Source organism: Mus caroli, chromosome 11 (assembly GCF_900094665.2).
Source record: "Mus caroli chromosome 11, CAROLI_EIJ_v1.1, whole genome shotgun sequence".
In the NCBI taxonomy this organism is placed as follows: Eukaryota; Metazoa; Chordata; class Mammalia; order Rodentia; family Muridae; genus Mus; species Mus caroli.
In genome coordinates, this window is record NC_034580.1 from 20,987,057 (window position 1) to 20,999,869 (window position 12,813).

A 12,813-nucleotide genomic window follows, 5' to 3' on the forward strand; every position below is an offset into this window, starting at 1 on the left:
GAAGAAGAAGAAGAAGAAGAAGAAGAAGAAGAAGAAGAAGAAGAAGAAGAAGAAGAAGAAGAAGAAGAAGAAGAAGAAGAAGAAGAAGAAGAAGATGTGTTGTTACTGTGAGTACTTTATATCATCCCAGGGCCTTCTGGTTTGGTACTTTGTAAGTGATGCAGCTTTTTTATTATTTGATTGTTCTCAAGATTTTTTTTTTTTACCTTGGCTGATTTTCTCTTTTTCACTTGTGTCTCTTTATGAATCTCTTTATGTTTATCCTACTCAGAAATTCCTATAAGTTTACCTCATTGTTTGTCAATACATGGAGAAAGCTTAGCCATCATATCTTATAAAACATTTTGGTTGATTTCTCTTTCTGGGGCTTTCATTGCATGTGTGTTGGTTTTCTTGGTGGTAGTCCACATTTCCTGAATGTCTCTCCTGATTTCATCCTTCACCATTTCGTATTTCTTTTTGCATGGTATACATCAATGTCTTTAATATCACCTGTTCACTCTTCTGTCAGTTCAAATGGACTGTTCCATCCATATAGTTAATCTCTTTATTTCTACTTTTGAATACATTGCTGCTCTTCTTCATGGACACTTCTGTAAACATACCTTCCTGGCTTCTTGTATCACAGTTCTCTTTAGTTCCACAAACATGTTTATAGTGATTATTCCAGGGCTTAGTTATTCATCATAGCTTTGACATCTGATCTCAGCAGCAGCTGCAGTTGACTGCATTAGTTTCCAGTATATAGATGACACGTCCTTATTTCTTAGCATGACAACTGTTGTTGGAAACTGGCCCTTTTAGGTTATGTTTTATAGATTCTAGGGACTTTCTCTCTTCAGAACTATGTTTTGTTTTTCATTAATTTCTTACTCTTATGCTCAGTGACTTGTTGGGTTTGTTTGTTTCCATCTGTCCTGTATTTTTTTCTCTAAGTCTCATACTTAGGAGGTCACACCCATCATCACCCCATGTTCACCCTAGGATAAATTTTGCATTGATAAGATTTCTTTTCTCTGACCAATCTCAGTTTTTAAGCTCTACTACCAATCAAATTGTTATTGCTTTCAGTGATACCCTGAGATACAAATTACTCTGCAGATGAATCCATTCCTTCTTGGGAACAACAGTGTCTGAAATCAAGGTTTGATTTTCATTCTGATTTTAGCAGTGCTATTTCCAAATATTATTCTCATTAAGTAACTTGGCCTAGTTTATATCCTAAGCTGAATCTGCTCTCAGCTGCCACTTAGAGCAGCCTCTACGGTACTGTTCTCCCCCCAGACCTCATGAGAATACAGAACTGCTTACTTTCTATAGATTTTATATTTTAACTAAAATTTAAAAGCATCATTTCTTTCCTTTTTCGTCCTTCCAAGCCTTTCTATATACCCCTTGCTCTTTCTTACATTCAGTACCTCTATTTCTCTAATTGTTGTTTGTTGTTGTTGTTGTATTGTGTGTGTTTCTAAATACTTAAATATGACTTTATCAATCCACATAAAGCATGTATATTATTTCAGTCTACATACATGTACATATATGATTTCATTGCTGACCACTTGGCAATAGATAATCAACTTAGGACTTTTCTCAGCATTTCTTAGTTGCCAATATTATTCTTTGTCTGGGATTGAATCCCCATTCCATGGTAACATGTCTGTTGGTATTTTTCTTGTCCGGGTCATGTTTATGCCATCATGATGATGAAACTTCATGGAAGGAACTTATCTCACAGCAAACTTCTTATTTACCTGACTCTTTGAATCTTTCAAAATGATCTCTGAGCCTTAGGTGCAGTACTTACAGTGTAGATATATCAGTGGGCTAGTACACATGGTTGATTGTTCTCTGCATTTTGGTTGGTTGTGAGCTTCTGTAATGGTCTCTGTCAGCTGCAAGGACACATTTGTTTGATGAGGCATGAGTCTTATAGTTATCTGTGGGTCTAAGGACAACCCTGATGAACAACTCAAAGGGTGCCATTCCTGCCTTACTTGGGGGATTTGTTACTGTGTGGCTCTTAGTGAGGAGATTTAGCAACCCAGATGGGAAACTTTTATTTAAACTCTATTTGTGTATTAATACACAAGCATATATATTATATATACTATCAACCTATCAAAAATTACAGTATATATTATGTCACATATTACAATTACTATATATAGTAATATATGTATATGTAACATATGATATATATGTGTGTGTGTGTGTGTGTATTATATAATAGTCTTAAAAATCAAGATCAAGTTGATCCTCCATAATACAAGACAGCTATGAACTCAGGAAAGAATTTTACCTCTCAATTCAAATCACTGGCTCTCAGCTTCTGCCACAGGAAACAACAGCAGTAAATACTAAACCATGCTCCTGTCAGAAAGCAGCACACCTTTCTCTGTATGCATTGTTGTTGTTGTTGTAGTTGTTGCTTTTAGAAACAGTATTTCTTCACATAGCCTAGGCTATCCTAGAACTATCTCTGTAGACCAAGCTGGAAAGAGAGAGTCATCTTGATTGAAATACCATGGCCTCTTCTGTTTCTTAAACTTCAGTAGCTGTCCCCAAGCAGGTGTTTCCTCACAAACTCTTCCCTGTAGGAAATTCTCTAGGAACTCCATTTTTTTCTGATATTTTCTCTAATTTCACTGAGTAACAGGCCAACACAGCCCTGAAGTCATGATGCACATTATTATTCTACACTATTTTGATATTTTTGTTTTAGAAACTTCAGAGTTTGAATTGAAAATCATCAAGAGGATGAAATAAGCACTGAGACCCAGACATGGACTCAGAGCCCAGTGAGTCGATCTTCCTTGTGAGAATCAGCTGATCAAAACAAACTAGTCAAGTTTTTGTTGTTGTCTTGTGTTTGTTTGTTTTCCAGTTTGCCTCTTAAGTCAATCAAGTTTTATTCACTAGCTGATTACATGTGGATATGTTTTACAGCTCAGTTCAATGTCACAGGGTAAGAATTCACCACCTAAGTTCTTTTAAAGTGAATATAGTTGTAAAATACTAAATATCAACAATTACCTCTGGATAGTAAAAGGAGAGGATGTGAAACTTGTCACTTGACATTTATCAAGATGATTCATCTGATACTCACTGCTATCCAAGAAGTTTTTGCAAATGAAGATGGATGGCACATTACACTTAGTAATTTCTAGCAATCCACCTTCCTGACTTTCACTCCTTTTCTGGATCACTTCTACCCCTGGACTTGTCAGTTTAGCTAACTACCCCTCCACTCCTGTTAGAATAGACTAGCTGTTTTGATCATTGGTTTAGTCTATATTCTTTTCTTCCCTCTGAATTCTACATCACATTCTTATACTGGTGTCCCTGATGTCTTAACCCAGGTATGTCCTTCTCTTCAAATGAGATATCTGTGAGATCTGATTGCATTCTCAGGGGCTGGGATTGACCAGGTACCCTACAGTCCAGTTATGAGAAATACTAACCCTAATTTTCATGTGAAAAGAAACAACCACAGAAAATAACATATAAAAACCAAGTCTAATTCCTAGTATTGACAACAGAGGAAACAAGCTAACAAAACTTAAAGGTGTTTGGGCACTAACCTTGAAGTCATTCATTCCGGGAATAATAAGACTGCTTAAGGTATATAGCTTATACATGCCCATGGTATATGCAACATGTGTTACTCTGATGATTACTCAGGTCTACCACAAAATCAAACCTGGATATCTTAATACTAGCTAAAATTAACTAATTGCTCTGAAGAGCAGAGGCAAGCTTTTCTAGAGAAGGTAAGATTAAGCCAAATCTCATTCCCCATATATTTGAGGATGAATCCAGCCATATTCTTAACATCTATGAGGACAGGAAACGAATAAATATGAAGGTCTATCTGTGATGTGTCACATATTTAAAAGTTAAGCCAGCTTCACAAACTGTTGACTCTCCTCGTTTTCCTCATTCTTTGAAAAACCATACCTTCCCAGGACCCTAAAGCCCAGGCCCTCCTCAGTCTCTTGTGAGCTCCCTACAAAGTCTTGCTATAGAAGTCTGTCCTGCAGAGTTGGCCTTCCCCCTTTTCTCTGTGTCTCCACCTCCTTCATATCAAATTGTGTAAAGAGTGACAGCTTACTTATCCATACTAATGTCATCCCTGCCCCTCCCTTTTCAGTACACTAGAGCTACAGTGTTCACTTGGATCCACAGTGGCAAATTAAGAGTCTTTTCTTGTGCCTTTTGAGAGTGAACCCTGGTCACTTAGCTTCACAGACTCTGGTTCTAAGAGGAGTGAGTCTGGCCACCATCTTATAAAGGACAAGTGAAGCAAAGACTTTCTCTCCCATGCCAAGGGGAGGGCTGTTTCTGGGTGCTAGTTTATATCATAGAGGAGCCATTAATTCCTCATTGCTGTTCACTTGAATAAAGACAGATTCCAGCTAGACTCTATCTGAGTTTGCCTCTATTGAGAAGATAATTTTAGTGATGTATTTTTCTTCTTCATCCTTAAAACTTCTTTCCAAGGAGAAGCATTATGCACCATATAGAATAAGATATCATCCTGCTTTTCTATATAGTTTTCCAATCATTTAATTTCACTTATTTGAGACAAAGTCATCTTGTGCTTTTTAGGCTGTATCACAACTCACAATCCCACTGCCTCTTCTATACCCATCTTCCAAAGATCTTTCATTAAGGATTTTATTTTATTTTATTTTAATGAGCTGCAGCAACTATAACTTTTAAAATAGAAATCTCTGAAGATAAAGTCTGTGTTATTAATAGTGTTTTTGTCTTGACTTCATTGCTCAAGGCTTTTAATAGTGGATTCTATTTAAAATTAGTTAATATTGGAGAAGTTGTGAGTCATAGATTAATAGTGAAAGTTTCTAAAAAGTGTAACATAATGCAAGCATGAATGTATTATTACTTCTCCTGGTTTGTGACCAAGGAGAAGCTCCATTGAATAAATTGAAAGAAAAGTATTTATTGTCTCTGAATTTTGCTCTTTAAGTAAGGAAGCATGCTTGGTGGATTGTGATAGGTTGGGAATAGACAGAAGGTGAAGAGGCCTGGGCATCACAAACACAGAGGCATCCACAGTGGGGCCTTCCATGATTAGAATGCTCATCCTCAGTGGTGGAACAAGGAGGGTCAGTGGATTGAGTTGTCAGTTAGCTTGGGCTTCTGCTATGCAGAGAAATGAGAATGAAGGAGGTCAATTCTCCCTGGGGCAAGTGGGGAAATAAGATATCATTTTGAATGTCAGTTCTTCTGCAGCTTAATTATGGTGTACTTCCTATGTGTCTAGCATTCACAGGGGCTGTGCTTTACACCATAAGCATGTTGTTATTTAGAGAAAAAAATCAGAACCAGTGTAGACCTCAGTTAAGGAGAGCTGGTTTATGAAGGAAATTGAATCTAGGGCTTGAAAGTTAAATAAAATTTAATGAGATAGCGGGGAGATAAAAGAAGTAATGCAAATGGATGAAGTGACTGAAATAAGAATGAGCTCTTGGCAAACAGCTTCAGGGGGGGAAACAGATGATGGGCCAATCCATCAGCAGCAGAGGGTGTGGCCAGAAGTCCTTAGTTTGAAGGTGACCACTCCTGGGAGCAACAGTCCCATTAGGTAAAATAATAGCCCTCTAAGTCATATGAAAGTGACCCAGAGGTGTATGACAAGAATGATGAGGATGGCTGCTGCTAAGGAAATGTCTAGAGATGCACAAACAAGCTCCATTCAAGGCTCCATTGTGAGTGCTGTCTAACATAGGAAATGGAAAGTAATTAAATACCTTCAAAACAGTGTGGAAGCAGAATGAATGCAATGGTTCAAGAAAAACAAACCATCTATAAACTTTATGAGGATCCAGGAGTGGGAGCAGCAGAGTCAGTCAAGAGCCAGTCAGAACTGGGCAAAGGTGATTAGAAACCAAGGGAAGTGATTTCCTACCTAATACCCGGTGATCTCTCTTGAATTCAACCTAAACCAAGAGAAGCAACAGTAAATCAATAATCCTTGACCCTATGTCTCCATTTACTCCTCTTGTATAGACTTTCTGGTCTGATCTTCCTGCCTGTGCAACTGAGCAGAGAAACAAGATGACTCCCTACACAATATAATTTCCCACATGCTGTAAGTTCAGTCCAAGTTGCTATCAAAGCATGTAACAGATGTGCGTGCGTTCTATCACTTTTTTAGTAAACAATTATTAACTTATGGAATAAGTTTAAACTCTCCAGTAAACTTGCAAGTCCCGAGTTTAAAGTAACCATTAGTCTCATCTCTTTATTTGCCACCTCTTTGCCCTGTTGGGTACCAATACATGTGTCTATAGATCTTAAACAGTGAAAATTTTGTCTTACTGGTCTTTAGATCATGCCTTTTCAAACAAACCATCTTGCCCAAGAAAAGGGAAATTTGCAGTTATGTTTCTACAGCAGTTCTAGATCTTAGCTGCCATTCTTAGTGATAGTCTACAAATGTGAGAATACATTTTGTTATTATTTTTAAATCAGGATTGCACTTGTTATTCTGTACAAGTTTCTGGGATTGTATTTTTTACTGCAATTTTTTTTCCAAGTTCAGTTTTACCTTTTATATAGGGAGCATCCGTCCTGTAGAAGGGCCTTGTTAATGTGCATAAAGCCACCTGCCTCCTTGTGTGTATCTCAATGTCACAATTACAGGACACCCTGTTTCTCATAAAGCTGTAAATTCTTCTCAGTGTGCAGAAAGCATCACCTCTCCAGGAGAAGGCTTGTGCCTCATTTTCTGTTCATTCTTTCTCCCAAATCTGACCCAGGAATGTTGCTTTATATGGAAACATGGAAACAGAGAGACACTGTGGAGCTTTTGCTTCTCAGGAGCTGCAGGTCTATACAGTGTGCGCATGAAGCAGCCTGCACCGAGTGCTTATTAGCAGAAAGTACTACTTGATTATGGATCACATTTTCTCAGGAATTCTGCAGAAGGAGACCTAGCTAATAATTGCCAGGGGCGTCTATTCCCCAGATGGTCGTATACACAAACTGTTTTGCTGAAAATTCATTTTTAAATTGGTTAAAAATCAGTTCATTAACAATTTTTACAGAATGAAACTTACCAGAAATCTAGTTGAAAATAATTTTTCCTTTTGGAAGTTGAGAAGTTACACGCCATGAATAGAGTTAATTGGCTCAGTCATATTTGGAATAAATTCAAGGGTCTGAAATTTAGTTTTTGTTTCCAGAAGTCATTGAAGTAATGGTGAAGCTGTCTCTTAAGCTGAAAAACTTGTTATATTTTTCTTTTGTTCACTAAACTATTATTATGATTAATTAAAGTTATATCTACTATGAACATTAGTTTGACTTGAAGATGCCAATAATTTGCCTATATTAAATACCAGTTTCTCATAAAGAATTAATTGTATTTCAGACTCTTGAATTTGTTATCTAAATTATCTGCTCTTGGGACAAGATACCAAAAGACATCCCCTTAGTTGATAGAGAAACAGAGCTAATGAATAATTAACCTTCAAAATACAAAACCCTCAAATCAGATGTTATCAATCAGGGCTCGGTGGATGTAACTACAATCGTAACTGGGAAGCTGAGGCAAGAGGATTGCTGTGAGTTTGAGGCTCCATATCAAACGCTCGTCTCACAGTTTCTTATATACCATGACTGTAAGATAGGTGCTTCTAAGTTATCAGACCCAAGAGTCTTTTTGCGTAGTAACATTGGAGTGAGGAGAATCCAAAGTGCTGAGTGTGGGTGAAGGTTTTCTTGATAGGACAGAGGGCAGTGTGTGAGGAAAGGCTTGTTAGGGATGTGGAGGGTGTTAGGGAAACACATCAGCAGGGGTTAGTGAAGGGCTTGGGGTTAGTGAAGTCACTTGTTTTCTGGTTTTGCCCAAACCCAGTTCTGCAGTTAGGCTCATGATTTTACTCACAAAGCCAACTTTTTATCGTCAGGGCTCACGTGAACCAGAACCCTGATACTCATCACAGGGGCTTTTTGATTTGCAGTGGTAGAAGCAATGGGATGTGAGCCAGATCTCCATTTCCTTGCACTCATAAGACATTTTCTCCAAGGCTGCGGGAGCAGCTCATGAATAGCTGGGAGCCAAATTTGACCCATTTCAAATATTATTGCATTGTCCACCATAATGATAGTAATAACCTTGTAATGAGTGTGCATGAAGCTAGTCCCTCTACAAAATTCACAGCGAGTCACACTCTTTGCCTGTCCTTAGTGAATACCAAGAAGGCTTTCCATTCTCCATCCAGGGGCAGCCACTGTTGAAAAAGTAGATGATCACTTTCTTCCTGACATTCTGGCCTGTGGCCATGAATATTGAGAGCTGTTATCCTCTGGGGCTACTCATTTCCTTCTCCAAGAGGCTTTAATGCTTACGGTAAGTATACTACCTTGCAACCCAAATGACCTTAAATAATGTTGGCTGCCCATTCTATAAAGTATTCCTCAAAAAAAAAGGTCAGATTCAATACATAATATTGATGTAGAGGTTCAGCTAATTCCACTGAATATAGATACCCATCTCTGGGTTTCTAGGTTTCTTTTTTCATATTTAAAGAGATTTGCATTCACTCACCTAAACTCTTTTGTCACTTGCCAGTCACATCTCAAAAGGTTTTCTCCATATATATATATATATATATATATATATATATATATATATATATATATATATGATTGGTAAGCAGACAGTTTATTGATCGTCTTAATTTTGTAATAAGAATTAGGATGATTTGCAAACCCATATGAAATACTATCTAGAAAAAATAAATGAACAAATGTAAGGTAAGGAATGATGGAAAGAGAGGAGAGACCAAGACCTGTGTGACACAGGAGGGAGATAATGGGTGGCTTCAGAGCTGGGAGATGTTAACAGAGTTCACAGGTGCTGTTCAGTGATACAATGACTTCTTAAAGTATATGAGCCAGTAGGAGGTGCAACAGAGATCTGAACAAGTCCATTGGCCTTATTTTGATTTCAGAGGCATGCTGACCTGATCAAGCGTTTCTCAGTATGATGTTGCTGGGAACCGCTTTCTGTTGTATTTACCCAGTCAGAGAGTTCCATCTGCAGAGTTCTGTCCACAGAGTTCCACCATTAGGCAAAGCTTGGCCCCAAATTTGCACACTCTAATTCTCACCCTGTCTCTCTCCAACCTTCACTTCCTTCCTCCTTCTCCCCCTCATTTCCTCCCTCCCTCTCTTCTTCTCCCCTTAGGTGTCTGAAACTGAAATACTGGCAAAGTGGCTGCTTTAACACAAACAGTACAATGAAAAGTTCTGCATTTCTGGAAGCATCTCATCCATTAGATAAAGATAGCAGCTCTCAGCTTGGGCACCAGGCTCAAGGTACCTTAGAGTTACAAATGGTCCTAAGAGTGATTTAATTTCACAAGCATTAAAGTGCCTGATGTTTCTCCCTATCTTTTGCTATATAATAGTCTGTCCTGGCCTTTGGAGTAACCTGCCTTGCTCAGGACAGATTGTAGAAAAAGACTGGTCCCTAGCAGGCCTAGACAACATTCAGGTTATTGCAAGGTTCATTGCCTTGCTGACACATAGTATTCTTTTTGCTGAGAGGCTCGGTGTATAGTTACTAGTCATTCAATGAAGAGCTGTGATTTGGATTTCTTGATATTCTATTTTTATTGAGGTGCGCCTTAATAACATAGTTGGTATGAGAAGTAGTTAGCTTTATGCAGGACTTCCATTAGCTGCAATGCTTTAAGGACTTAATATATGCAATTTGAATAGATTATTTTAAACATCAAGTTTCTATGTTTCATTAAATAAATTTTAATTATTTATCCATATATGAATATGTACCATTACAAATGAGTAGAGGTCAGAGGGCAATTTGTGGCAGACAGAACTCTTCCTTAATAGGTGTCCCATTGAATTCAGGACCTCCATTTCGGTAGCACATGTCGTTGTCCACTGAGCTGTCTCATCAGACCTTACAGGATTGTTTTCACTGTGGTCCGCTGACTTACTATGCTTTCAAGTGCTTCGTTGTCCTGGATGCTTTAAGAAGTTGCCTTTCGGCACACCTAGAGTTGATCTCATTAGTAAAAGAATGAGTCCACAGAAAAGAGTTTCTAAAATTATCCTCTATCTCAGAATTGCAAGTTGGCTTTTTCAGGCTGCAGTTAAGTTTCTTAAGCATTATGCTTATGTTATCAAACATTACACCTGACATCCTCTCATAAATGCTGCATGCATTTTAACTTATTTTAATATAGTGTGGGCTGGTTTGTAACAGTCTCATATACTTACTGAAGTTGAATATACTCAGCCACATATTAATGATAGGAATGTTCATCTTGTCCCTAAATTTTACTCAACTAGGACATCATCCCAGCTAAGGTTTCTTCCAAGTTTGTATCTTGATTACTTCTTTGCACTTGTTGTATGTTAGAGCCAGACATGCAGTTACTGTATTACTTCTAAGAAAGCATAACTATACTTTGACAGAGCTGCAACTAGAAACACTGAACCACCTCTTATTATAATGTTATAGTCATAGAGACAGGCTGCTCAGTAGGTGGGTAGAGTGCCTAGCTTCAGGGGTGACTGACATGGATCAGGGCCCACCTATTACAGAAGTTACTTTGTTAAGATAGGGAGAGCAAGATGATTATGCAGATCAGAACTGTGATGGCTGCTTTTTCTAAAGGCTCACCTTGACTTGGCCCAATGGTGCAAGCTTTAACCTCAGGACTATATAAGAAAAAGTGCTTTTCTCAGGTACTGTGATACCAATTCACTCAAACAGATGCTGAGTCTGTGAGAAAGCAGGGGTCAGTGGCAGCGATCATCCCCTCAATCCAAATGAACAATGCTTAAACAGAACACAGAAATTAAGACATTAGCTTACTAGATGCATATCAAGTCCTAAAATGAATACACATGGACAGCTTGGTAGTTCGAGGTTAACACAGCTCAAAATGATGTGATGATGCCATATGTTCGGAAGATAACCTGGAAAAAGAACCAAAAGTTAAAAAAAAAAACCGCCATGGTCTATAGAATATGACTCTGTTAATAAAAACAGTGATGATGACAGTATTGTTTCATTCGATGTTCCCAAGAACTTGATAGGACTAGGATCAAGCTGACGTAGGGGCATGCAATAGAAGCATATGCCAGAAGACCACATGACAAATCAGACTTGCTGAATTTTTTTTTTAAATATCAAAATAAATAAAAGAATTATTTAACAAAATAGCAGGGTTTTAATATCTAATTTTGTTGTTTGTTGACTACTAATTGTAAAAGGTGAATGATAATTTTGTTTTATTTAATGGAAAATAAATGTTTTCATACAATATATTCTGATTATGTTTTTTCTCCCCTAATTTTCCACTTTCCATCCACTTAGGTCCATATGCTGCCTGTCTGTCTTTCATTAGGATATAAACAGACATCTAAGTAATAATAAATTAAATGAATAGAGCTAAAACAAACAAAACGGAATAACACCACCAAACAAACAAACAACAGCAACAACAACAACAAAATAATCAAACAAAAATCACAAGAAACACATACATGAGGAGATAAACAAATTCACATATACAGTGATCCCATAAAAGTGCAACACTGAGATCATGATATGCATACAAAGGACCTGTGAAAATAACAATAAAAATAAATTGCAGCCAAAGCATTATGAGACAAAAAAACCCTCCAAAAATGCCAGTGAGTTCATTTTGTGTTGTCTATCTACTGCTGAACATGGAGTCTTAAGGATTTAAGAGTGGTTACACCCAGTGAGATTCCAATAGAGAAAACTAATTTTTCCTTTGCAGTTACTAACTGCACATAGCTTCTGGGTTAAGGTGGGCTTCTGTCCACTCCTCCTCTCAGGGCCAGGACCCCATCTAGATTACATTCATTCAGGCTCTGTGCATGCTGCCACATTGTCTCTGTGGTCCGAAGTACATCAGTCCTGTGTTTGAACAGCTTTATTTTCTTGGTGTCCTCCATCCTCACTAGCCTTTAAAATCTTTCTACCTCCTTTTTCCCTATGGTGCCCTGAGCTCTGAGGGGAGGTATTTAATGTAAACACCTCATGAAGGACTATGTATTCCAAGGTCTCTCACGTTGTGCACATTGTTCTGTTATGGGGCTGGTTTTGTTTCCATCTATTGCAGGCAGAAGCTTCTCTGATGATGGCCAAGAAAGACACTGATCTATAAATATAGCAAAATATCATCAGGAGTCATTTTATTCCTGTACCCCTTTTGCAGAAGAGTAGTATCTGGTTTTTTCCCTTAATCCCTTGCCTACCTCATCTCAGGTTCTTGGCCACCGAGCACTGTTGAATATAGGTTGCATTTTGTGGACTCAACCTGAAAGCCAAAAATCACAAGCTTTGTGACACTATTGAAGCAGCACATCTTGCAAGCAGGTCAGCATTGTAGATTTGTATCTGAGTTGGTGTTTACTTTTCTCTTCTGCCAGTGTGCACAGGCTCTTCTAGTTCCAGCACCATAAACACTGGTCAGTAGGGGTGAAGACTGTAGGCAGGCACCAGCTTGACGTCCATGTGTTGTGTAGGTCTTTTCCACACTAGGGACTGTGGTGGTTTGAGTAAGAATGGCCTCCATAAGCTCATCTAGCTGAATGCTGAGCCACCAGAGAGTGGGATGACACTCTCTGGAATGAATTAGGGGTGAGGGGGTCTTTTTTTATTAGATATTTTCTTCATTTACATTTCAAATGCTATCTCAAAAGTCCCCTATATCCTCCCCCTCCCTGCTCCCCTACCCACTCACTCCCATTTTTTGGCCCTGGCATTCCCCT